Source organism: Bidens hawaiensis, unplaced genomic scaffold (assembly GCF_021521415.1).
Source record: "Bidens hawaiensis isolate Kalapana, Puna unplaced genomic scaffold, B.hawaiensis_p1.1 tig00037899_1, whole genome shotgun sequence".
Classification (NCBI taxonomy): Eukaryota; Viridiplantae; Streptophyta; class Magnoliopsida; order Asterales; family Asteraceae; genus Bidens; species Bidens hawaiensis.
The window spans coordinates 19,212-45,524 of NW_027505509.1; the positions used below are offsets into that span (position 1 = coordinate 19,212).

The 26,313-nt window shown below is 35.8% G+C and overlaps 1 pseudogene; it reads right to left on the reverse strand.

Moving 5' to 3' along the window:
• Nucleotides 1-4,545: 4,545 nt before the first annotated feature.
• On the reverse strand, nucleotides 4,546-5,081 carry LOC143613634 (ethylene-responsive transcription factor ERF017 pseudogene; annotated as a pseudogene).
• Nucleotides 5,082-26,313: the final 21,232 nt, after the last annotated feature.

Sequence of the window (26,313 nt, forward strand, 5' to 3'; positions counted from 1 at the left end):
TTCAGCAATCTTAATCAACAACGACCTATCAATAATCTATCAGCTTACAGCTATTTAGATTAGCAGCACACTTAGGTCTATTTAATTAATAATTAGTTATTATTATTATTGTTCCTACGGTTTTATTGCAAATCAGCCACAAACTAGTAAAAAACACATAGTAGATGATCTAACGGAATCTTATTATATGACAAAAAATCACCAAGGAAACTGTGAAACAATAAAACTAATTAAACTATCCTAAGCACACATATGCATCAATTAAATAAAACCAAACTTTTTACTGATTCATAATACCATAACAAAAAATAAAGCCAAATCAAAATCAAACATTTAACCAAGGTTCATCGATAGCCTAGGCAGTCTATAACTTTTAGCCTAGCATCAGAAAATCAAACAAAATAAACATAAAAAAAATCATGGTGCTAAACAATAAAAATGAAAGATTAAAGGCGATAAAACCTGTAGTTTTCGTTCTTGATCAAGTACTTCACCAGTTGATTCCTTGCCTTCAAAACTGTCAAAATATGTAATCCTAAACTCCATGAAACTCCAAATTTGGCTGGTGGTCGAAGGTATGTTCAGATTTAAGGTTAAGGGTGTTTATATAGTGCACTAGGCCTTAAAATCTGATCAAATTCGTGAAAGTTCTGGAAACTGGACCTCTAGGCGCCGGGCGACTAGGCTTGGATCCCCTGGCCATGCGGCGCAGCGTGCTCAAGGGAGGCCGGCCTTTGGTAGGTTCGACCGACTATCTTTCCTGGTTCTTCCAATTCAATCCTGATTCTTTCGGTTCTTCGTTTTAGCTCATTTTAACTCGTTTTTTGCCTTTTTCAACCACGTACAACTCCCGGAACCTATATTACACAAAGATGTTAGTAGTATACAAATTCTAAATAAAAACGAACAAAAACTAACAAAATATTATACATAATATACAAGGGAAATATAAATATTTATCATTATATCAATGTCCTTGTTTGTGTTCGTTCGATTCGTTTAGGCTTTTATTATTCACATTGTTGAATACATCGGTCTCGATCTCTAGGCTTTGCCGATTTTATTTGTGTTCGTTTGTATTCATGAACACTTTTATTTCCTTAATGAACGAACACGAACATAAAATCTCGTTCGGTAAGTGCTCATGAACCGTTCGTAAACATATTATTTTCTTAACAAATGAACATGAACAAGGTCTTGTTCGTGTTCGTTCGGTTCGTTTACTGCCCTATGCCATCGTATAAGTTTTATTATTTTTTTGGTTTTGCATAATTACTAATACTTACATTAATGACTCAAAATATTGTAGCAAAACTATACATTTCATTTCTAAATTAAACATCCTAAATCAAAATATTACATACATTCCCCAAGCTAACAAAAGTATGGTTAATATTTAATATTACATATCACTAACGAAATATAAACTGTGTTTTATACGCCGACCATTCTTCTAGAAGCGCATCGAAATCCACCTCCATGTATTTGTGTTTGCCTTCCCCAACCTAAGACAAAAATTAAACAAAGAAAACGTTACAAAATTTGGCCAAACCAATTGTTGTCCTTAATCCATCTCTTACTATCATTCCAAGCAAACAAACATTTCAAAACCTTTATTACTTCTGACACGAACTTTATTAGGGGTGTTCACGGTTCGGTTTTGACGGTTTTTAGGTCAAACCATGAGCCAAACCGTTAGTTACGGTTTTTGGTTATTAAATACCGAAACTGAATTTTTGAAAATTAAAACTATACCAAACCAAACCCCAATATAGTTTCACGATTTGAGCTTATCGTGCTTATAAAAAAGTTAACTGTTAAATTAAGAAAAGATCATTGCATCCAGAAAACTTATATTTATAGAAAATATTAAGACTTTTTTGTGGTCACGATAAAAGACTATGCAAGCGGAAAAGGGTGGTTTGGGGACTGTGTTAATGTTTTTTCAAAAGAGTGCAAATGTTTTTTCTCATTCTTGGTTAGCATTTTTCTGTATTTCCTAATTTGGTTTTCTTTTCTTTTTTCAATTTTCTAATGTGGTTTTGTATGGAAATAATTGAAATGCCTTGGTTTTTTTATTCTCTCTTTTTTTTAAACCAACGAACGCACTTTTGATATCGACGCCTATTCAAATATTAAAATCACCATACATGTACTCTTGACGTAATATGAACCTAAACATTTGGTCGGAGAGCACACCACTTTACCACTAGAATGTCTTTTTGAAGGGGGAATGAAATGGATTATTACAATTCCTTTGTCTTGTTTGATTAACCTATAAGAATGAAATGAATTATTATTTTATGTTGTTTGGTATCCAAAAAAAATTATAGTAATGAAATCGAAATAATAAAAGCACTCCTATTTTAAAATATTTTTTTTTACCAAAATAAAAAAAAAAACTACATTGGTGACGGTGGTGGTAGCTCCGGTGACGAAAATGGTGGTGACGGTGGTGGTGGTGGCGGTGGCGGTGGCGGTCAGGCAGTAGGGGCGATGGGTGTGGTGATGGCTGTGCTGGTGGGGGTGGCGGTAGCGGTGGTCAAGCAGTGGTAGCATTGGTAGTGATGAAAATGGTAGGGTGGCGGCAACGGTGGTGGCGGTCAGGTGGTGGTGGTCAGGCAGCGACAGTGGTGGTGGCCAAGCAGAGGTGATGGCAATGGTTGCGGTGGCTACTGTAATGATGGTGGCGGCGATGGTAACGCTGGTTGTAAGGTGGCGACGGTGGCGCTGGTGGTAAGGTGGTGGTGGTGGTTGCAATGACGGTGTTGATGGTGGCGCTCAGGTGGTGGTGGTGGTGGTGGTTGTTGTTAAGTGGTGGTATTGTTGAGAAAGTATGGTGAAGGAGGAATGGAATGAAAAAAAATAAGGGGAGTGGGAAGGAATAGTTTTGATGGAATGAGATTCAATGTGTAATGGATGATTCCATTCTATTGAGCAACCAAACATCACTTTTTTCATTCCCATGCAATGAATCATTTCATTCACTCTGTAATTACTGCATACCAAACGCTACCTTCATGTAAATTAACAGTTTGTCAGAGTACTCACAATGGGTGAGATTTGTTTGCTTTTAGCTCTCAAAAAACTCATTTTCCGATTTTATCACTACGGAACTCGTTTTCAGAGTGTAGTTCTTGGTCGAGAACTAGTAAAAATGGATATTTGTGGGACTCTTCTCTGTTGGCGAGTGCCTTATTTAGTGGAATCGTCCAGATTTTAGTAGCGAAGTTTGATCTATCTCCTCGCCAAAAAACGGTGTTTGAATGCCTTCGAGCTCCTCGGGCTCAGGATTTTCTAATGGTCATCCCTATTGAATGATTAGGCCAACACATGTCGGGGTTGGAGTATCGGGCGATCCTTAAGTACTGGTTAATGATCCCTATGTTTCCGATTGATGAGCCTTGCCCAGTTTGCCGCAAAGTCTGTTTGGATTCCTTTGGAGACCATGCGGTGCATTGCAAATAATTACCTAGTTTTAAATATAGGTATGATTTGGTTAGGGATGTTCCGCGCGATGTTTTTAAACGGGCAGGGATTTCTACTAAAAAGGAGGCCCCGGTTAACTTTCTTACAAATCCGCTTGAAGGGAGGTCCACGTTACGACCAGCTGATATTCTTGTGTTTTGATGGGCAGGGGAAACACGCTTGTGTGGACCTTACAGGAGTGTCTCCTCTTGTCGGGCTCAGGGACCGCGGATTTGTTTTGGGTCAGGCTACGTTGAAGGCCAAATCGGGCAAAGTTGCCAAACACGAGAAAGCCTGTTTAGAAAATCAACATGTGTTTCTCCCTTTTGCTTTTGATACATTTGGGTTTCTGGCCCCGGAGGCTGTGAATTTTCTAAACAGGGTTCAGCGTGTCGTCCATGGTACTTTGTCGTCTCCTACGACACAACGCTTTGTTTTTAGTAGAATTGGTTTTGCTATTCAAAAGAGGGTTGTGACGTAGCTTGTTGTCTGTTTGTCTGCCACTTTATTATAATCGTTTTGATTTTAATGAGAAATAACATAATATTAAGGTATAAGATATACAGAGAGAGATGAGTTATTTAAAAAAAGATGGTGATAATTATGAAGAATGTGGCAATGTTTTTGGATTTATTGTTGAGTTGGTTTTTGGTGTTTTTGAACAAAGTGTTTTCCTTATTTGTTAAATGTGTTTTATAACCTGTGGATGGCTTAACAGATCAATTATGATTCTAACATATTATTTTTCTGAGGTCACAATAATAAAATTTAAGTTTAAACAATGCATAAAGAGTGAAAGCTATCTTATTGGTATCGTGCATACATAATACATGAAGGGATAACTTGATGTTTACGTTTGACATGGGCCACCACCATATGCCAAAACCAAAACGTGATAAAAAACCAGAGGTGATTAATTGATTTGGTTTCTAGAAGTATTTTAATCACCTACATCATGTGGTCCACGTGTCATATGATATGACCATCACTGCAAACAACTAAAACTTTTCCACGTTTTTTCCGGTGGTGTATGCGTATAACAATATAAGTATACTGGTTTATGCATGCATATATATGTAACTGGTTGATTAATAGTTCCAGAGGAATGATGTTCCGTGCGAGGTATCACCGCCGCTTGAATTATCCTCATCGTAATCAGGATACTGATACTCAGGTGGTGGTTGCATGAAATAGTCATCGAACCCAGGAAATATATCGTAATTGTCCACATTGTTGATATTATAATCATGTGACATAACCAAAGAGGACGTGGACTCGGAGGCAGAGGTATGCGTCTCCACGGGCGCGACAGCGTTAGGAACCGAGTTGGCGAAGCGAGTTGCGGCAGCTTGTATTTCGGAGGTAGAAAGAGACATTCCACCAGGAATGTTGGGCGGTTGGTCTGGGAAATTTAACTTGGCCGCGTTGCCACGAAGACAGAACGCGGCTGCATCAAAGGCTCTAGCGGCTTTCTCAGGCGAGTCGTACGAGCCTAACCAGATCCTCTCGCGGCTGTTGGGCATTCTGATCTCGCACACCCACTTCCCCCACTTCCTCTTTCTGACACCTCTATATTTTGGCTCATGCACGGAACACTCTGATTCGGGGTTCATGGTTACCGAGTGTTTGGTGTTTGGTGGTGGAAGTTGACCTGTTTATATATATGTGTGCTTTAAGTAGGGTTGTGCAGAAGAGGACGAAATAGTGTTGACTAAAAAATTAGAGTTTGATGTCAACGACCGCGTTGACATGAATTCGTTTGTTAAATCACAAAAGTAACAAAGAGTTTTTTGTCTCTTTCCGCACAGCCCAAACAGTAAATAAATATATTTAAATATCTAAAGCGGATCTAGCAACCTTAATTTCTAAAATCAGTAGGAATTGAATAACTATATCTTATCTATATATCTATTTATACATATATTTATCTAATAAATAAATATCCATCATGCCACGCCACGTATCGCCTCCATATTCATCCTTACAATTTTTTCTCGGATCTCTTCTGTAACACCCTTAACCAGTGAGCCTAAAATGTCATATAGTGGTAGAATTTACACATGCAATATTGTTGGAAAATTTTTTGTGTAAATAAAATATTTTTAATTTTGAATTCTTTTATATTATATGATTAGTTGAAACACCTTTGATTTAGTCAAGACCATTCAACATGTCATTAAGTTTTGGTCAAAACTTAAATGCATTGGTTAATGTTGATTGGGATGTTTCACTTTTTCTTTTAATGATGGTTGAATGGTTTCAACTTTTTACTAGTATAAATACCAAGGGAGTTCTTTGGTTGTAGATATACAAAAGACACAAAAATAACACATTCTCTCTTGTGTTTTCTCCAACTTTCTCCCTTAAGAATTCCAACATTCTTGATCATCTTCATCATTTTCTTTAAGGTACTATTCGGGTGCTAGAGCCCTCCCCGACAATACATACTGCTTAGGCCGTTGTACCCTGGGAAACAAAACGGGGAGAGACCCGGAATTTGTTTTAAGGGCCCCGTGTAAAACACGATCCTCGGCCACAAAGATCACGACACCATTCTTCTTCTACACCTTTCTTGTATTATTTTATTTCAATTGTATTGTAATTTTGATTTTTTCCGGTGTAATTCGTATTGTAATTTACTTGCTTTCCTAGATAGGTTTGATTCATTGTATTGTAATCGTTTTATTAAAAGTGTTTTATTTTTATACGCGAACACTTTCCTAAAATCTTAAAACAAATTTTAAAAAATCACCGATCGTGTATTCAAAACATTCTCCTGTGACTCAAACTAGTTTTGTTTCACGCGGTTGTGTTTTAAAAAAAAACATTTTCTTTTCGTTTCTATTCAAAGGAGCGACTTTGTAGAAACGGAAACCGGTTACAATTCGGATTTTTTAATGCTAAACTCTTGGAAAAACCCATTGTTTGGTCCTTTCAAAGTTGGACTTAGAACACCTTCGATGGGTTAATTCGAGTGTTCGGATTAAAAAGTTTTGCGTAACTTTAATTTAGTGGGAGCGGCCACTATTAGTATTTCTGAAAAACTAACTTAGCATAGTTTATTTTCAGAAAAAATGACATCATCGTAATCGAGTAACGTTATTTTAAGAATCTGAGGATCTTGAATTTTTAGAAAAATCTGTTATTTTCAAGTAATAACAATATGAGGATCTTGGATTGTCGTAATAGTTAAAAATATATGTCTATTTGAAAAACTTTCGTTATAATTTTTCAGATAAATCATGTATGCATAAAAATGAGTCGGATTAACTATTGGAGAACAATATAGAATCCGAAAATGAATGTTTTGATTAAACACATTCGAGTTTATGGGTTTTTGTTATGTTTCGTTAAGTCGAATCATATATAAAAATATACAAATGTTTCAAAATGCATTTTGAATCACTTGATTTTTTTTGTTAATGAGTATGTTAGAAAACGGTATTTTTTGAAAAACCCATATAATGAAACATTTGTCAACGTTTTATCTTTCTAACGAGCATGTTAGAAATTATTATTTGTTAAATAATATTGGTTTCAAATGTTTTGGAACATGTATTTTCTAATGTGCGTATTAGAAAAGATATTTTCCAAACCATAAAACGTTTGCGTAAGTTTAGTTTTAACAAACATTTAGAAAATATCATTATTGTTAAATAATAAAGGCTTATACACTTTTACTCTTTAATGAGCGTGTTAAAAATTGTGTATTTTCTTAACCCACATTGGTTAAAATATTTTGTAAACGTTTGACATTCTAACATGCGCGTTGAAAACAGGTTAATGTTATAAAATAAATGAACGTTTTGTGTAAATGTCAACAGTTTTAACATGAGTGTTAAATACGTATTATTTTATAAATCGAAGCCTTAAAATATTTGTCTAAATATTTAACTTTTCTAACGAGCGTGTTAGAAACGGTTTATTATAAACTAAAGTTTTAAAACGTTGATATCTAAACGTTAATTTTCTAATGAGCATATTAGAAATGGTTAATTTATATTAACCAAAGTTTAGAAACGTTTTATCTAAGCGTTTAATTTTCTAACGAGCGGGTTAGAAGTGGTTTATTTTATAAATCGAACGCCTAGTTAGAAGTGGTTTATTTTATAAATCGAACGCCTAGAAATGGTTTTGTCTAAATACATTATATTTTCTAACGAGCGTGTTGGAAAGGATTATATTTGTATAAGTGTCACACCCCGGCTCAGGGCCTGGGCGTGACACCCAACGTTGGTACCTGTTTTGTAAAAATATATCACAGTTTAAGGTTGTAAAGCGGAATACTTTAATAAAACATTATTATATTTAAAAGACGGGATTTTAAAACACCTGTTAATTTGTACATAAGTGTTTGGATTACAAAACCATGTTTCACATTATTTTATTTATAAAACATCCATTGAGCCATCAGATCGTCTAACAGCTACCCTTCTTATCCAAACACCTATTCTCCATTACCTGTAAAACAGCTATAAAAATACGTCAGCAACACATGCTGGTGAACACGCTGACACAAAACATTTAAGTTACTTAGTTATTCCCTCGGGTATCTTATGACCCGGCCCATCGTGGCTTAGGAAACAACCAAGTTAAATATACTATTATAAACCTCCAGTTATACTTGAAACCTCTCAGCGATACAGCAGCATCGAGGTCTTAGCAACTATCAATGTACACGAGATAATCCCTTCTCGAACATTACTTAGGTCCGGCCCAACATGGCGGAGGCATTAGGAAGTGTGGTGCGGTGTGCCCACCGTCTACCCACATATGTAAGGATCAAGAAAAACGTATACAATAGTCTGAGGGCCAGCATTACTTTTGTTTATAAAGTTTTAGGGATATAATCCCATGCAAACATTCAAGACTTTGTTTTATAAAAAGTTGGACGTATTCACTTTTCTTCTTGGTTGGTGTTTCTCACCAATTTGTCTCGTTACCTCGGACCTATAGTACGAGAATAACATTTTATAAGTACTAGATCAACGATCTAGCTTCAGACCTTTAATCCGATTGCATAACCTTTACCTTGATATTTTATCTCTTTATAAATATAAGGACCTCTAGTCCTTTCTTGTTAATCACTTATAAACCTTTGTTTCTTCTTCGTGAAGAAACATATATTTCAACTTTCTTTTATTATAAGAAATACTTAATAAAATCTTTATATATAATAAAGAAGTATTATTTTATCTATAATCTCGACTTTATGGAATCTTATTTCCACTTTATAAAATCAAGGTACAGGCTATATCCCTGACTAGGGTCTAAGCCATTTATAATATAATAATCGGGCAAAACCCCTACCTTGAATGGCTTATTACTCGAAATGCTTATACTCTACTTGAACCGCACTTCTATTTGGACCGTACTTCTACTTGGACCGCACTTTGGAAGAAGGTTTAGAGTGTAGTTAGGTAGGGTTATGGCACACATTTCAAGGTAAGACTTGTCGGGATATCACCATATCGGGGTCGTGGCACGCTTATCGAGGTAATGTGCCGTTACGCTTTTCTTCGGATATTTGGTTTTCTTCAATTGCTTGTTTCTGAGCTTTCTTGATTTGTTCGATTAGATCTATTTGTAGTTCTAATCTCGAAGCTTGAACCCTTTTGGGTTTCTCATGTTCTTTTCAGCTCAATGCGTCAGCTACAACATTTGCTTTTCCTTCATGATAGATGATTTCACAGTCGTAATCGTTTAAAGTTTCCATCCATCTTCTTTGACGCATGTTAAGTTCTTTCTGATCAAATATATGCTTTAAGCTCTTATGATCAGTGTGCACGATAAACTTGATTCCATAGAGATAGTGTCTCCATAACTTTAAGGCAAAGATTATAGCACCCAACTCTAGATCGTGAGTCATATAATTCTTTTCATGCACTTTCAATTGACGAGAAGCATAAGCTATTACTTTCTTTCTTTGCATTAGTACGCAACCAAAACCTGAATAAGATGCATCACTGAATACGATGAAATCTTCTGTACCCTCTGGCAAAGCCAGTATAGAGGCATTTGTGAGCTTTTGTTTAAGTAAATCAAATGCTTCCTGTTGCTTGGTTCCCCATTCATACTTAACATTCTTCCGGGTTAATGAAGTTAAGGGAACTGCTATACGGGAGAAATTTTCGATGAACCTTCTATAATATTCAGCCAATCCTAGGAAACTTCGGACCTCGGTTGGCGATCTAGGAATCTCCCATTTGGTTATTGCTTCAATCTTTGCGGGGTCCACTTGAATTCCATTTGCATTGATAACGTGGCCAAGAAATTGTACTTCATGCAACCAGAATTCGCACTTAAAGAATTTTGCATACAATTTCTCGTTTCGGAGTATCTCAAGTAAGATCCTAAGATGAACTTTGTGTTCTTCTTCCGATTTAGAGTAAATAAGTATATTGTCGATGAATACGATTACAAATTTATCTAAATAAGGCTTGCAGACTCTGTTCATCAAGTCCATAAAAGCGGCTGGGGCATTAGTGAGTCCAAATGGCATCACGGTGAACTCGTAATGTCCTTACCTTGCTCGAAACGCCTTTTTTGGAATATCTTCTTCTTGAACTTTCAACTGATGATACCCAGAACGTAAATCTATTTTCGAAAAGAAACTCGCTCCTTGCAATTGATCGAATAGGTCATCAATTCTAGGTAGCGGATATCGATTCTTAATAGTTACTTTGTTCAAGGCTCTGTAATCGATACACATTCTCATGGAACCATCTTTCTTCTTGACGAATAAAATCGGAGCTCCCCAAGGTGATGAACTTGGACGAATAAACCCTTTCTCTAATAACTCATCCAGTTGTTTCTTTAATTCCTTCATTTCAGTTGGAGCCAAACGATAGGGGGATTTGGCTATTGAAGCTGTTCCCGGCATTAAGTCTATTATGAATTCGACTTCTCGATTGGGTGGATTTCCTGGAAGTTCATCTGGAAAGACATCAGAACATTCGGATACTATGGGCACATCTTTGATATCCTTCAGTTTTGATTCTTCCGTCACATAAGCCATAAATGCTAAACATCCTTGATTTAAGCATTTGTTAACTTTTATCATGGAGATTATGCTAACATGACCAACATCTTTATCGCCCGCGATTTGAATTATTCGCTTATCAGGGGCTTGAAGTTCTATGGTTTTCTTATTGCAAATGATATGCGCATGGTTGTCGGATAACCAGTCCATACCTAGAACTATGTTAAAGCCTGCTAATGTCATAGGCAGAATTGTACAGGGATGACGTAGCCTGCTAACAAGATCTTTCCATTTTCTAAGGTCTCGTAAATTTTAACTATCTCACCATTGGCAGTCTCAACGTTTATGGTTTTATTTAATTGCCTTAGAGGTTCGTTTAATAGACTACAAAATTTATAAAATATAAAACTTTGATTTGCACCAGAATCAAATAAAACTCTTGCGTAAACGTTATTGACTAAGAACGTATCGGTGATGGTTTCCGGTATGTTGGCGGCCTTTTGGGTGTCAAGTACAAAGACTCGTGCATTTCCCTTCTTTCCTTCATTCTTGGTGCCGCTTCCTCCAACACCTCCAACACCTCCACTTCCAGCAACATTCTTCTTAGGACATTCAAAGCTAAGATGCCCCGTTTCCTTGCAGTTGAAGCAAGTCATCTTGTTCTTCCAACAATCAGCAGTGGCATGTCCTGGTTTCTTGCATGTGTCACAGATGACAGATGTAGATACTGCGAACCGGCATCGACCAAAATGATACCTCTTACAAATTTTACACAACGGGTAGTTAGAATTAAAACCAGCCCTTCTCCTATCCACATCTTTTCCTTTGAAACGATTATTTCTTTTTCCTATCCTGTCATTTGTTGAATATTCCTTCTTGTCTTCTTCTTTGTTGCGGATCAAACCATTCATCAAATAACCAGCCAGTTCCATGGCGGATTCGGATGCCTGTGGCAGATGAGATCTTACCATATCTCTTATCTCTCTTGGTAAACCCCATATGTAGCGGGTTACCTTGTTTGATTCAGGTGTTACAAACTATGGCACAAGCCTACAATATTCTTGGAACTTGGTATTGTATTCTCTCATATTGGTCCCAACTACCTTGTGATTCCAAAACTTGGTTTGAACTAAATCAGTTTCATGCATTGGACAATACTTTTGCATAACCAGATCTTTAAACTCTTCCCATGTTAACTGATACATGGTACTCCTTCCTCTTGCCATCAATAGAGTGTTCCACCACTCTAAGGCTTCCCCTTTGAACATCTGTGCCGTGTACTGAATCTTTTCCTTCTCAGTACATTTGCTTATAATAACAATTGATTCCATCTCTTCGAGCCATCTTATGGCGGCTATGGCACCCTTGTCGCCATAAAATTCTTTTGGTCCACAAATTTTGAAATCTTTGAACAAACAACCTTCGATTCGTAACTTCTTCTTAAAGGTTTGGTGGATCTTTTCACCATTAGTTGATCCCTGATCACTTCCTTCGTCTTGAAGGGTAGGATTAGGTCGGGATTTGGATTTGACAGACTTACTGGGTTGTCGGTTTTCACTTTGATGGACAGATTTTTCTTTCATAGCGGGTAATAAGGTATTCATGGCATTAATCATTTCTTGCATTTTAGTTATCAACTGCTCATGGTTTCCTTGAGCAGGCTCAGTTTTCGATTGGTTGCTTTTAGCATTTGAAGCTTCCTTATTTTGGGATGGTATACTTTGTTTCGACATTCTGGAATTATAAGGAAATTGACTCATTACTTAAAAGTTTTTATTTATCTCACAAACAGGAGTACATTATGACAACTCCTAATGAACTCTAGGAACAACGATACCATTACAATTACTATGGACTTATTCTTGAAACCACCGATGCTACAACAATAGAACAAGGAACAAACGATAGAACCATAACAGAACATGGAACAACGATATGGTCACAACAGAATGGAATCTTCAATCCTTCACGTATTTCTTGATTATCTTCTTCAACTTACTACACTTGTGTAGTAACTTCCTTTCCATTTTCTTCTTCTTGCTACTCTCCGTAGCCAACTTTTTCCGCAATTCATCTGTCTCATGCAGTGCCCGATCCAAATGCTCTTCCTGGGACTGAGGGATGAGACTTGGTTATCTATACTGGGGCGGTGGATCACGATACCCCCATCATGACTATGTCATAATGGTTTCTTGGATACGGCGGTGGTGGACTGGATTCAACTTGCCCATCAATCTCCATATTATTGGAAGGATGATTCTTCGGGGATGACGGATCACTTGGAATGTTATTAGGCATTTGCTCTGTGCCTGGGAAGTAAATAGGTTGATTCCCATATAGGAACACTGGTGTAAGGGGTCTGTCCTGGTCGAAGAAGTTAGCATAGTATTCATCACTTTGACCATCGGGAGGAACGATGGGTTCTGGATGGCCTGCTTGTCTCATGTCTTCGTAGAAGGATTCTATCATCTTCTTGAATATCGACATCTATGAGGATAAGAATGATAAGGGATAGAAAAGATTAGAATGATAAGGGATAGGAAAGAATACCAACCTATCTTATCCTTATATAACAATATAATAAATATTGAAACTTATCTCTGATCAAAGCTTAGGAATACTTATATACCTAATTCGCTAAAATCGATGGCTCTAATACCAACACTTGTCACACCCAGGCTCAGGGCCTGGGCGTGACACCCAACGTTGGTACCTGTTTTGTAAAAATATATCAGAGTTTAAGGTTGTAAAGCGGAAGACTTTAATAAAACATTATTATCTTTAAAAGACGGGATTTTAAAACACCCGTTAATTTGTACATAAGTGTTTGGATTACAAAACCATGTTTCACATTATTTTATTTATAAAACATCCATTGAGCCATCAGATCATCTAACAGCTACCCTTCTTCTCCAAACACCTATTCTCCATTACCTGTAAAACAGTTATAAAAATACGTCAGCAACACATGCTGGTGAACACGCTGACACAAAACATTTAAGTTACTTAGTTATTCCCTCGGGTATCTTATGACCCGGCCCATCGTGGCTTAGGAAACAACCAAGTTAAATATACTATTATAAACCTCCAGTTATACTTGAAACCTCTCAGCGATACCGCAGCATCGAGGTCTTAGCAACTATCAATGTACACGAGATAATCCCTTCTCGAACATTACTTAGGTCCGGCCCAACATGGCGGAGGCATTAGGAAGTGTGGTGCGGTGTGCCCACCGTCTACCCACATATGTAAGGATCAAGAAAAACGTATACAATAGCCTGAGGGCCAGCATTACTTTTGTTTATAAAGTTTTAGGGATATAATCCCATGCAAACATTCAAGACTTTGTTTTATAAAAAGTTGGACGTATTCACCTTTCTTCTTGGTTGGTGTTTCTCACCAATTTGTCTCGTTACCTCGGACCTATAGTACGAGAATAACATTTTATAAGTACTAGATCAACGATCTAGCTTCAGACCTTTAATCCGATTGCATAACCTTTACCTTGATATTTTATCTCTTTATAAATATAAGGACCTCTAGTCCTTTCTTGTTAATCACTTATAAACCTTTGTTTCTTCTTCGTGAAGAAACATATATTTCAACTTTCTTTTATTATAAGAAATACTTAATAAAATCTTTATATATAATAAAGAAGTATTATTTTATCTATAATCTCGACTTTATGGAATCTTATTTCCACTTTATAAAATCAAGGTACAAGCTATATCCCTGACTAGGTTCTAAGCCATTTATAATATAATAATCGGGCAAAACCCCTACCTTGAATGGCTTATTACTCGAAATGCTTATACTCTACTTGAACCGTACTTCTATTTGGACCGTACTTCTACTTGGACCGCACTTTGGAAGGAGGTTGAGAGAGTATTTAGGTAGGGTTATGGCACGCATTTCTAGGTAAGACTTGTCGGGATATCGCTATATCGGGGTCGTGGCACGCTTATCGAGGTAATGTAGGTGTTTTTGGAGTGTGTTGGATGAGTGAGGACCACCCCCATGGCCAGCTTATTTATAGAAATTTTCCTGCATCTTCGCGTATCGCAAAAATGCACTAGCTTCGCTGAGTCTCCGCGTAGGCTTGCCACGTGTCATTACGGTATCGCCACGTGTCCTACGTCTTCGCGTATAGCAAAGATGTAAAACGTGGATTCTTCGCGTATCGTGAAGATGCAAAACTTTGAATCTATTCATTTTTGGTCCCTGATGTTTTAGTAACTTGCCATATCTTGATTTCGTCTCATCATCATCCAAAAATACAAAGGCGACTCTTGGCGAAGCGAGCGTGCGAAGTGCAAAGTGCGCCATCAAAGGGCCACATTGCGCCCATCGCCCGAGCCCGTGCCCGTGCGCGTCGGGTGCTTCGCACCCCTCGCTAGGACTAGGGAGAGTAGTTGACCACATAAGAACATTTCATGGAATGTTTTCTCCTTATAAAGTGCTTAATTTTTCTTTCTTTGTCTGATGTGGGATGGAGTCTCCTTACTCCATTCCTTAACATAAGCTACTTTCATTCTTTGTCTTATTTTTCTCTTTACTTTTGCCATGAATATTTTTAGTCCTTAAGTTTTATTAGTTTGTCAAATTTGGACCAAAATTTTCGTGATGTTACAATAAGACATCTTATTTTCTAGCGAGCGTGTTAGAAACAATTTATTTTATAAATCAAAGGCCTTGAAAATTGTTTTGTCTAAGCATTTATATTCTCTAACGAGCGTGTTAGAAACAATTATATTTGTATAAGAAATCGGTTAATACTTTAACGAGCATGTTAGAAGGGTTTGATATTGTAAAACCAAAATTATAAAAACATTTTGTATAAACGTTTATTTTATTTTTAATGAGCGTGTTAGAAACGATTTAAAGGCTTCAATACGTTTGTTTAAAGCGTTTAATTTTCTAACGAGCGTGTTAAGACGCGGTTTATTGTATAAACCAAAGTGTCTTAAAAAATGGTTTTGTCAAATCGGTTAATATTTTAACGAGCAGGTTAGAAATTGCATAAATATTATAACGAGCGCGTTACATAATAATTTTTATTAACCAAAGGCGTTAGAACGGTTTTAAACAACTTGATGTTGTTGTGAACAAATTAAATTGTTCAAATGTAACTACGTGCGTGTGGTTAATAGTTGTTCAATGTAGGAGTACCACTGAGGGAGAACCTCAAATGAGTGATGTTGTGATTGCATGGAACTCTTGTGCGGGGGAACCTAATTGCATCACTTGAAGACATCATGGGAACGATTTCGGAGATGTATGAAATTATGTGGACATTTGGTGTTCGTGGATAGTTCTTATTGTTTAAAGCATATATTCTGTTATGAAAAATGATTCAAAATTAAGAACTATCTTCTTGCTAAGAGAAGCATGATACTTATTGATTGTCGTTGGACATCAATAAGAAAATGTAGAACTGGGTTATCTACATTAAGTATCCTAATTTTGAGAGTTAATTTATATGTTCCCAAACGTCTCAAAAGGGTATAATATTTTCTAGTAAGCTTACTAGAGATGGATACTCGTTGAACTATAGCAGTTTATTGATTTACTTTCAAATATTGTTTGGGTTCAATATCTTCGGATAACCCATACATAGAAATTAATCAAATGTTTATAGTATATCGAATAGTGAAAGAAGATATTTGCACAAAGACAATTTGTGAGTTGTCACCATGATTAAATGTCAAGGATAAGACATCACACGCCATGTGATGAGTGTATTAACATGGATACAAGATATGTTGAGAGTATCAACATTGTGAAGATTCACATTTGTGAATTATAACATATGAAAGAAATATATGTTATTATTGTAAATGACTTTAGTAAACCGTGTGTGATCTATTACAGGAGTCTTACAATAACGATGGATTTGTAGTTGCATCTACCACCATCAATGTTGTTTGAACTATGTGGAGGATTTATCCTTCTTTTTGGGAGAGTATCCCAATACATGGTTTCAACGAAACAAACAACGGAAATGTATACATCACTTTAGGCACATGCAATTGTCTTGTTTGATTGTCAATATACTTGACTATATTTCAAACTTTAGTGTTCTTACACGGGGTAACATTCATTATGTTGAATGTGTTCACCAAACTAACTCGTTTTGAGACTCGTGTTTGAAGTTCTTATGAGTAAATGGTAAAGGTTTTGGAGAACAAAAGTATATATCTTAATTTGACTAATGAATTTAAATATGTTTGTGTAACGTACTTTAACTTTTGAGACTTTCCTAATACCAAGGTGTTGGGATGATGAATAAAGTCTTATTAATTTGTCTAAACCAAGATGTGAATGTTGGCAAGAGATAGCGCGGTATCTCTTGAGGCTGTGAAGAATCAGAATGATGCATCTTCTGTTTACATGCTAAAGTATTGTAGTCCAAAGCATGCTAGACTAGTACTTGTTAATTTATATGCTCCGCAGAGATTAAATAACTTAGAAAGCATTCATAATATGGGTACACACAAGAAGGAATTCTTATATGGGCTAAACCATAAATATAACTTCATTAAGTCAAAATGGGATAACTAGATCATGAGGAGAACTCATACGCTAGTAAATGTGGGAAGCTCACACTAAGGCATATTTGCCTACACTGGATCAAAGTGCAAGCAATGTGGGGGATGAGCCATTTAATAAACAACCCATTAAGGTATGTCGAAATGGTCTTTGAGAATGCTTTCTCAATCCTCACATGAAAGGGAGAACCTTTCATTACCCCTCTTAGTGATTGGATAAGTTTATCCAATAAGACTTAAATGTGGGGGTAACTTGCAATTTTATAAGAATGTGGAATGTTTGGCAATAAGGATGTTGATAATCCAATTAAAGATTGCAAACATGTGACCAAGTGGAGTACACAAGGTCATAACAAGTCTATCTAGAATATTAGACTTGGATGTCAATTGGTAACATTCAGAATCTTGGTAGATTTCTGATAGAGTTTACCAAAGGCATGATGGAAACGTGTTGAGCCTTGAGGAGCGTTTCATGTAATTCTAAAGACTAAACGATGTAACTAAATCCAGGTAGAGATTATGAGTTACAGTCTTAGGAATGACAAATGGCAAGAATGACTTGTGAGTCAATAACACGTTAAAACAACTTATCTCAATTACAAATTATCGTTGTTGACTTTACAAAGTCAAAGATAATGTCTATGGATCCAACAACCCGAGGGTTGATGAGAGATCAAGTTGTGGAATGAGACTAAAGTCCATGGAAAAAGATATATGGAGGTAACCTAACCTAGTTGACTGGAGATCCCAAGATCTAGGTTCAATAGGACAACTAATTTATATATTTAAGGGTGGTGACTATGGGGGCAAGTTGATATATATCTTTATATAGAAGCTAGTATATTTTATAATATATACCCCTCTAAACTATAGGGTGTTTAAATATGTCCTAGTCTATTCCTACGATAAGTAGTGACAATTTTTAGGATAAGCATAATAAAAACTAATAATTTGTGGAAATCAACAAACCTATTGCTTTTAATGATTCAAGCGAGAATCACCTATGTGAGAGAGAACTAGGGTCGGTTCGAATGGATTTTGGGGCAAAAATCCTAGAGCTCTCGCAGAACCAGGCTAGTGTTCCAGGACCATAATAGGACACGACAGTGAGGGGTTGGCCAGACCAAGGAGAGCGTTGTGTGAAGTGTATTGTCGTCTACATAAATGGGGGTATATTCAAAGACATCGTGTCTGCACACCGCTAGGAGACTAAGTATGCTTCACAAAGGAAGGTTCAAAGGGTAACACCTACCTATCCTACAATGCTCAACCGTTGAATTGAACCCAAGAAACTTGCATGTATGGATTGATCTCAATGTGAAAATGAATAAGTTTTGTTTTCACATGTGGGGGATTGTTGGAAAATGTGTGGAAATGAATGAATTTTATTTTCACATGTGGCGGATTGTTGGAAAATTTTTTGTGTAAACAAAATATTTTTAATTTTGAATTATGATGTGCATTGGATAACCTTATAACAATGACCCTCACAACTAAGCTTTAAATATAAAACGAAAATACTAAAACCACACACAACCGGCAAGTGTACCAATCGCAAGTAGTATAGACCTAGGAAGTCCGAGTATCGAACACGTGGGCACGTCAGAACGCTAATGATCACTAACCTGGACAAGACCTACCTAAGAATAATATTTAATTGATTTTTGATTTTTAATTACTTAACTGGACTAACTGGCCTAATTAAAAAAAGTTACCTAAAATAGAAAACTTAACGGGGAACTAACTGTGTTAACTTCTGATGGAGAAAAACGTCTACCTAGATCTGAATCAAACTGTAGGCCTAACAAGCTAATGGATTGATTGATATCTAGACACCGGTCCCTAAAGATGACACAACTAAGGATCGTTCAGTCTCACTGGATCACCTCGCGGTCTCACTCAATAAACCCTAACTACTATTAATTGGCTAAAACGACCAAACCGGGAAACAATTGTTAACGTGTTCTAATGTTGGATCACCTCTCGGTCTCACCGACACTCGACCCTAATGGCAATGAATACTACACAACCAAGGATAGAGGAACAATTCAACTTAAACCAAAATAGATCAACTAGTCGCTCAAAACACCTAAACCTGACAAGAAACGAACTCGCTCTCGCGCAATTCTTATTCTAGCATGTAAAGGAAATGAGACAACCCTAACTTCTTATCACCTATCGGTCTCTAAGAAGGTGTCTAACCGCTATACTTAATCCAACTAATCACGCAACAAAACCCTACGGTGGTACCTACCGCAAACAAACCCTAAACACAAAGTCTAGAATCAAACAATGCACCGATCAATCAATACAAAACTAATCAACCGACACAGGGAGTTTATGCAATGAATTAACCAATATTTCCAGCCCTTAAACACAACCTATTTCATGTCTAAATCAAACTTTACAATAACAATATACGTCTATCAATCAAACAATCCAACAAGCTCATCAAACATTAACAATTATCATCATTCCTATGTTGAACTAACAAGTTTAGCCTCTAATCATATTTGGACAGCCATGAACACTTAATAAAAACATCAATAAACTCATCCCAATCATCTTAACAATCATTCAACAATCAATAGCAATCATAAACAAGTCAATATCTAACACAATTGCAAAACTATGTATCAATTGATCAAGAAAATATAGTTTGATGAACAAAGTAATGAATGGAAGGATATGAGATGTTCCGGGGCTGCTCGTGGTTGTAAGAACTGATGGTAAATGATCCCGGGGCTTGTTCTTGACTCCTTCTTCCTTCCTTAGCCGCCAAAACTCCTTTCTCCCTAGCTTTTCTTTTCTTCTTGGCTGATGTCCAAAGTTCCAATTGGAACTATGCTTAGGGTTAGGGTTCTTTTATTTTTTTTATATTATAATTAGTGTAAGTAATGGGCTCTAATAACATGTAATCGGGCCAGGCCTTGAGTTGTTTCTTGAAATCCTATGCGTAAAAGGCCCGTAAAAGCTCGGTTTTTCTTCCTTGTAACCCATAACCTACAATATGAATAAGATTATGTAAAACCTATCTAAAACAAGTAAAAATAAATAAAAGATAATATAATACGTAGGTAAAAGGTGCGGAAAATACGTGTGTTTTACAACACATCAAATTATTTTATATTATATGATTAGTTGAAACACCTTTGATTTAGTCAAGACCTTTCAACATGTCATTAAGTTTTGGTCAAAACTTAAATGCATTGGTTAATGTTGATTGGGATGTTTCACTTTTTCTTTTAATGATGGTTGAATGGTTTCAACTTTCTACTAGTATAAATACCAATGGAGCTCCTTAGTTGTAGATATACAAAAAACACAAAAATAACACATTCTCTCTTGTGTTTTCTCCAACTTTCTCCCTTAAGAATTCCAACATTCTTGATCATCTTCATCATTTTCTTTAAGGTACTATTCGGGTGCTAGAGCCCTCCCCGGCAGTACATACTGCTTAGGCCGTTGTACCCTGGGAAACAAAACGGGAAGAGACCCGGAATTTGTTTTAAGGGCCTCGTGTAAAACACGATCCTCAGCCACAAAGACCACGACACCATTCTTCTTCTACACCTTTCCTGTATTATTTTATTTCAATTGTATTGTAATTTTGATTTTTTCTGGTGTAATTCGTATTGTAATTTACTTGCTTTCCTAGATAGGTTTGATTACTTGTATTTTAATCATTTTAGTAAAAGTGTTTTATTTTTATATGCGAACGGTTTCCTACATATCCATCCTTACAATTTTTTCTCGGATCTCTTCTATAACACCCTAAACCAGTGAGCCTAAAATGTCATATAGTGGTAGAATTTACACATGCAATATTGTTCTTAAACTTAGAATAATTTCATAAATAGTAATGGAAATACTATTTTAAGGTCACAAGTGCATAAAATAAACATAAATTGTCGTAACGAAAACAACATAAAATCAATGTCAGTTTCCAAACAGACAACCCACTCTGATGCCCAATAGCAAGGCCCACGTTCCAGGCGTGCTTTAACACCCTGCCCAATATACATAATGAAAGTTAGTATTGCTAAGTAAGTTTTAGCTTTACGTTAATATCAATAAAAAAGGATTTAAACTATAGAACATATTGCATTACTATTGTACTCTTTATGCAAAACTGTAAGTGGTATATCGCAAGGACATGCTGCTATTAACTATGGCACATTAACTTTCATACTTAATATTTACACACAAGTAAATCGATCATTTTTTATAAGTATGTACTTTAACACTTTTAGGAGTCATCATCATTCAAACTATAACACACCGTACAACCATGGGGCCACAAAGGCATTACCTTATCTATGGCCCCGTAGATAATCTCTAATGCTCGGACTCTTCCCGTGGAAGATATCGTCCTTCCACTATGACAATTGGATTCTTCCTGAAGGAAGCCATCGTACGTTCACTATAACAATTCATCCCATAAGTGATATAGCAAACTTGACACTTTTAACATCTTTTCTTTAGCATTAGTTTCCCTTTTTATATACTTTAAAAGTTGTAACTTTGGCTATAAAACATGATGATTTTACTATATAACTTTACATTAAGTTTAAAATGTATTTCACTATCATGTTTTTGGTATGCATGCCACCTCGAAAACATGTAAAAAAAAATCTAAGACCCACCTAATTCGAGCACTTTTAGTGTCTACCCAAACCCTTGAACAACTGTACAAGGTTCACATACGAAACTATCAACTATATAGCACATTGTACCATAATACCTAATAATTTCTCATGCACAAGTTTTCGTCCTGCTAAGTTCTCGCGTATTTCAAGTTCTTGCATAATTTAAGTTCCCGCATATCCGTAATTTATCACGTACTTCCAGTTCACGCATGTTGTAAGTTATTGAACTCATGGTAATCACATGGCCAATGTAGTTACTTGCATCTACACAATAATTGCTTTATAAGTGATAAATATAATCTACGATAACTATAGTAGGCGATAACTAATGCAAAGCGAATACTTTACACTATGCGATAACTAATTAGCATTGGGCAATAACTAAATATCAGCATTAACTTCAAGATTTATGGTTGCATACCAATTTGTTTCTGATAACCCAAAAATATGATTTTTAAGCCTATTAACGACAATTCGATCCTAAAAGTAGTTCAATGTCCAAATTTATGAATCTGTATCACTCGATAATTAACACATCAAGTTTCCATGCAATTCTATCCATAAAAACATAAGATTTTTGCCAGGTCGTACCTGAAAACTGAAAACAAGATTCAAGGTTCAACTTCTCATATCTAACGCGACATAGATCGGTTTAAGCCGATATTCACCCTTTATTCTTAATGAAATCACTAGCCAATTCTCACACCCCAACCTAAGACGGAAATACCGGGACGCGAACTAATTGCTCACGTCTCACAATCTTGCAATATTTATAGCAATATCTAAATTATTTTATTAAATAATCCAAGTACACATCTTCTCAACAAACACAATAAATCCGAATAAAATAAACAAAACATCCAAAATTTTCATTTTATTAAAGACCCTAAAGTCCAAAATAAGTCTCCAAACTTCCTTCAACCACGCAGATAACCTGCAATATGCGTACAAAATACAATAGGTTTGTCAGCATAAAGTTGAGCAAGTATTCACCAGTTAATAATAAATATAATATATGAGAAAAACCGAAAATCAATATCATGAGTATTAACAATTAAATAATGAGAAAATAATTTGTGTCGTTTGACCATGCCACACGAACATGAGCTATGGCTACTAAGACTGTGTATAATCATACTAAATGAGATATATTGTGATGGACCTCTCCGAATGCGATAAATAAACAATTGAGCAAGTAAGCATGTAGCATATAAGCATTTAATTGATCAACCACAATATTCAAGATTTGCAAGTGTTATAATATGATAAATAAATATATTATAAGGCACACATAATGTCCTAAAAAGGTATAAAACAGTAGACGCTGGAGAGTGATTACTCACCTTAATGAATAGGCGAAATAAATAATAAAATAAGAAAAATAAACGAGTCCCGAGCTCTTAACGCTCAGACTGATTTGACATGAACAGACCTGAAAGTTTGTGGCAGTAAAACAGAATTAAAAATGAGAGCATAGCTTCTAGAATCAAGTCAAACGGATTTATAAAACTCAAGATATGAATTATTTAATATTTCAGCGAGCTGGTATTGTTCAGAATTCAAACATCGAATCTAGAGTCGGGTTTAGGTCAGTACACTCAAATGTCAAGACAAGCATAAAAGTCTCCTGGTTTGAAAGTTAATTTTGACCAGAAGAATTAGTAATTGATTAAACACAAGGATTGACTTTTATAACCCTAAACGGGTCGGGATCAAATTGACCCACGAAACTCCCTCGATCACTGAAAATGATTAAGGGCTTTTGTTAAATTAAAAAAAACACAAAATCACAGAAGAAAACTTATGTGAATGATGGTTAGAATGATGAGAAAAATTGAGTCAAAGGATTTGAAAGCACTAAAGTCAAACTAGGAATAAGGTCTTGAAGAAGAAACCGAGCTAGCACCAAGAGTATATTATACACGAATTTTTTAGAGGTGGAGGCTGAGTTTTGCAGGAGAATTTTAGGGTTTTGATAGTTTAGTTTATATAGCAAAAGTCTAAAACGCTAATTTTAGTCAAATAACTCAATTAGGCAATATAATAAGCGTTTAATGACGAAATCAAATGAACTAAAATACCAAATTCTTTTTTGATAGCAAGGGAATGAATATGGGCATGCCTAAGGAACAAGGGATTTTCTTGTATCTTAATTCACGATATTCAAACAAAAAATAGCACGATTTAGCATTAAACGAAGATTTCAAACGATTCTGAATGGACCAGCATGTTGCTCGCGTCGCAGGGCCTACCTAGGGTAGTTCCACAGGTGGAGCGGCTTGAGGTATCTATCAACAAGTTTCATTTTGTTATTTTTGTCCCTGCAGTTTCAAAAATGCAATTTTTAGCCATTTTTTGTGATTTTAAGGGTTTTCAATGGGTATTTGATTTGAGTAACATGAAGGTATAAAATGAATTAAACAACATAAAATTCACGATTTAATAATACAAAAATTCTAAAATGTTACCGGATTCCCTACTTTTGAAAATTTCGTCCTGAAATTAGAGAAAACTATAGAAAAAATATTGTTAAAAATAATTAAATTTTAAGAAAAATATTTTTAAATAAAATTTAAAAATTTTAACATAACATGGAACTTCAAGTGGTCGGAGCAATACTCCAAATGAAAATCCGATAAGGACACTTATGTATAGGTATTACCAGCGGTGTATCCACCATGTTCTTATCATCTTCACATTTGTACCGTTACCCAAATATCACCGTTAGTTTAAAGTTAGGTCACACAACAGTACGTACCATTTTCCATGTGAGGATTTGGGTAATTACGTTTCGAACCATAATTACTTAGATCGCCGGATGGTTCACATAATTCGTCCCATCGTGTGGGTTATAAAATAGTTTACGGATATAATCTTGTGATAAAATTATTTTAGCAAATTTAATAATTAAAGACAATGGAGTCAAAATGATTGAAATATTTCTAATAAAACAAATAGGGTGAGCTTTAACAACGAACGATGGAATCTTTGATTATAACAAATTTAAATCATTTTTTTTCTTTTTTTCCTAAATAAGAATGGATATCAAATGACAAAATCCTTGGAACTCGAAAAGATTTATTGCGATAGATAAGGTTAGGTCACCATAATACAAGTGTGATATCTATTAGTTTTACACAGGGAATATAGATGAGCATAATTAACTAAAATGGAGTAATTTAATTAATCATAAATTGACAATGCCAAAATTAACTAAGAGTCGTTATAGCACGTAAAATCAAAAGACAAAAATAGATAAGATCGAACAACGCAAGCAACAAGAGTTTTCAGAATCTTTGTGTAGCTTAGTTACGGTTGACTTGATTCATTTGGCCTAGAGCACCTTGAGGAGTTTGACCCCTATGAACTTGAGCAGTCGAGGTGGATTAATTTGGGATAGCTTGAATAGGTTGATCTTGAATGGGTTGCAAGAGTGGGGTTTTGTTGGAATAGGTTAGATAAACTTGAGCTTGCGGGTATGATACTTTATAGGTTTGAGTTACGTAGGGATGATCGTGATTGAATTGAAGAGCTTGAGGGATGTGAGGTTGGTAGGTTTGGACTTGGTAGGCTTGGGTAGTGTAGAAGGGAGTGGGTATAGCCTGGGCTTGGTGAACATGGATGAGCTGGTACACATGTTTCAGAGATGATTAGTGTTTTGGTCAAAAATTAACAACAGTGATTTCGTAACCAAATTAGTAATCGAGACTTGGTGCTTATATGAAATGAACGTAAAAGTGCTTGAACACAAGGATTTGTTGTGAGGAAAAAACCCGTTATCCTTAGGATAACAAGCAAAAAACCCCGGGCGGTGAAAACTATCACCACCGGTTTATTAACAACAAAGGTGATTACAATGGTGGAGCCCGTGTGGACCCAATATGATAAAATCACAGCCAACAAGTCAAATGGGTCAGTAACTTGCATGTACAACGCACCAACTATTCAATAAACGAAATTGCGCGTTGTACCGACCCGTTTGAGTAACCGACAACCAATTCAGCCCCATAACTTATAAAAATGATTTTTCAACAGCCCATACATCAAACCGAGTTCCCCCGAGCTGAATTGGTCGTTAATCACTTCAACCCTCGCGTTAAACGCATCAAACTACAATTCTAGTCAACCAAACACTAACATTCAAACTATAACTAGTTGACCAATCTAACGGAAACCAATGAACATGATTTTTAAGTATGTTATACTAGACATACCTAGGAAGATTTTGGTGCAAAAACCTCAACCAAAACAGTCCCGAAACCACTCAATTGGACAGCCACCCGGTTAACCTAAAAACATATATAAGAGACTAAATATTATTTTCTTTTTCTATTTTTTTAGTATCGAAACCTGCTATAGAAGATATGGCAATGCAAATAGCTAGCCAAAAAAAGAATCTCAGCCCCCACCAAATGTATCAATGAAATCTAGGCATCAACCTCTTTGTGAATCTTTAGATAATATGTTCGTCGATGATGAATGGTGATTGAAAAATTAAGATGAGACAATTAGGATATGGGAGAAGTATGACTAAAATTTATTATTCTTGTTTTAGTTTATTACATTGTCATTATAGTTTACTGAATTAGACAATAATTTAATGTCAATTTATTTTTTATTTAACATGTGTAACAGTTATGAAAATGATATACCATATTGATATTGC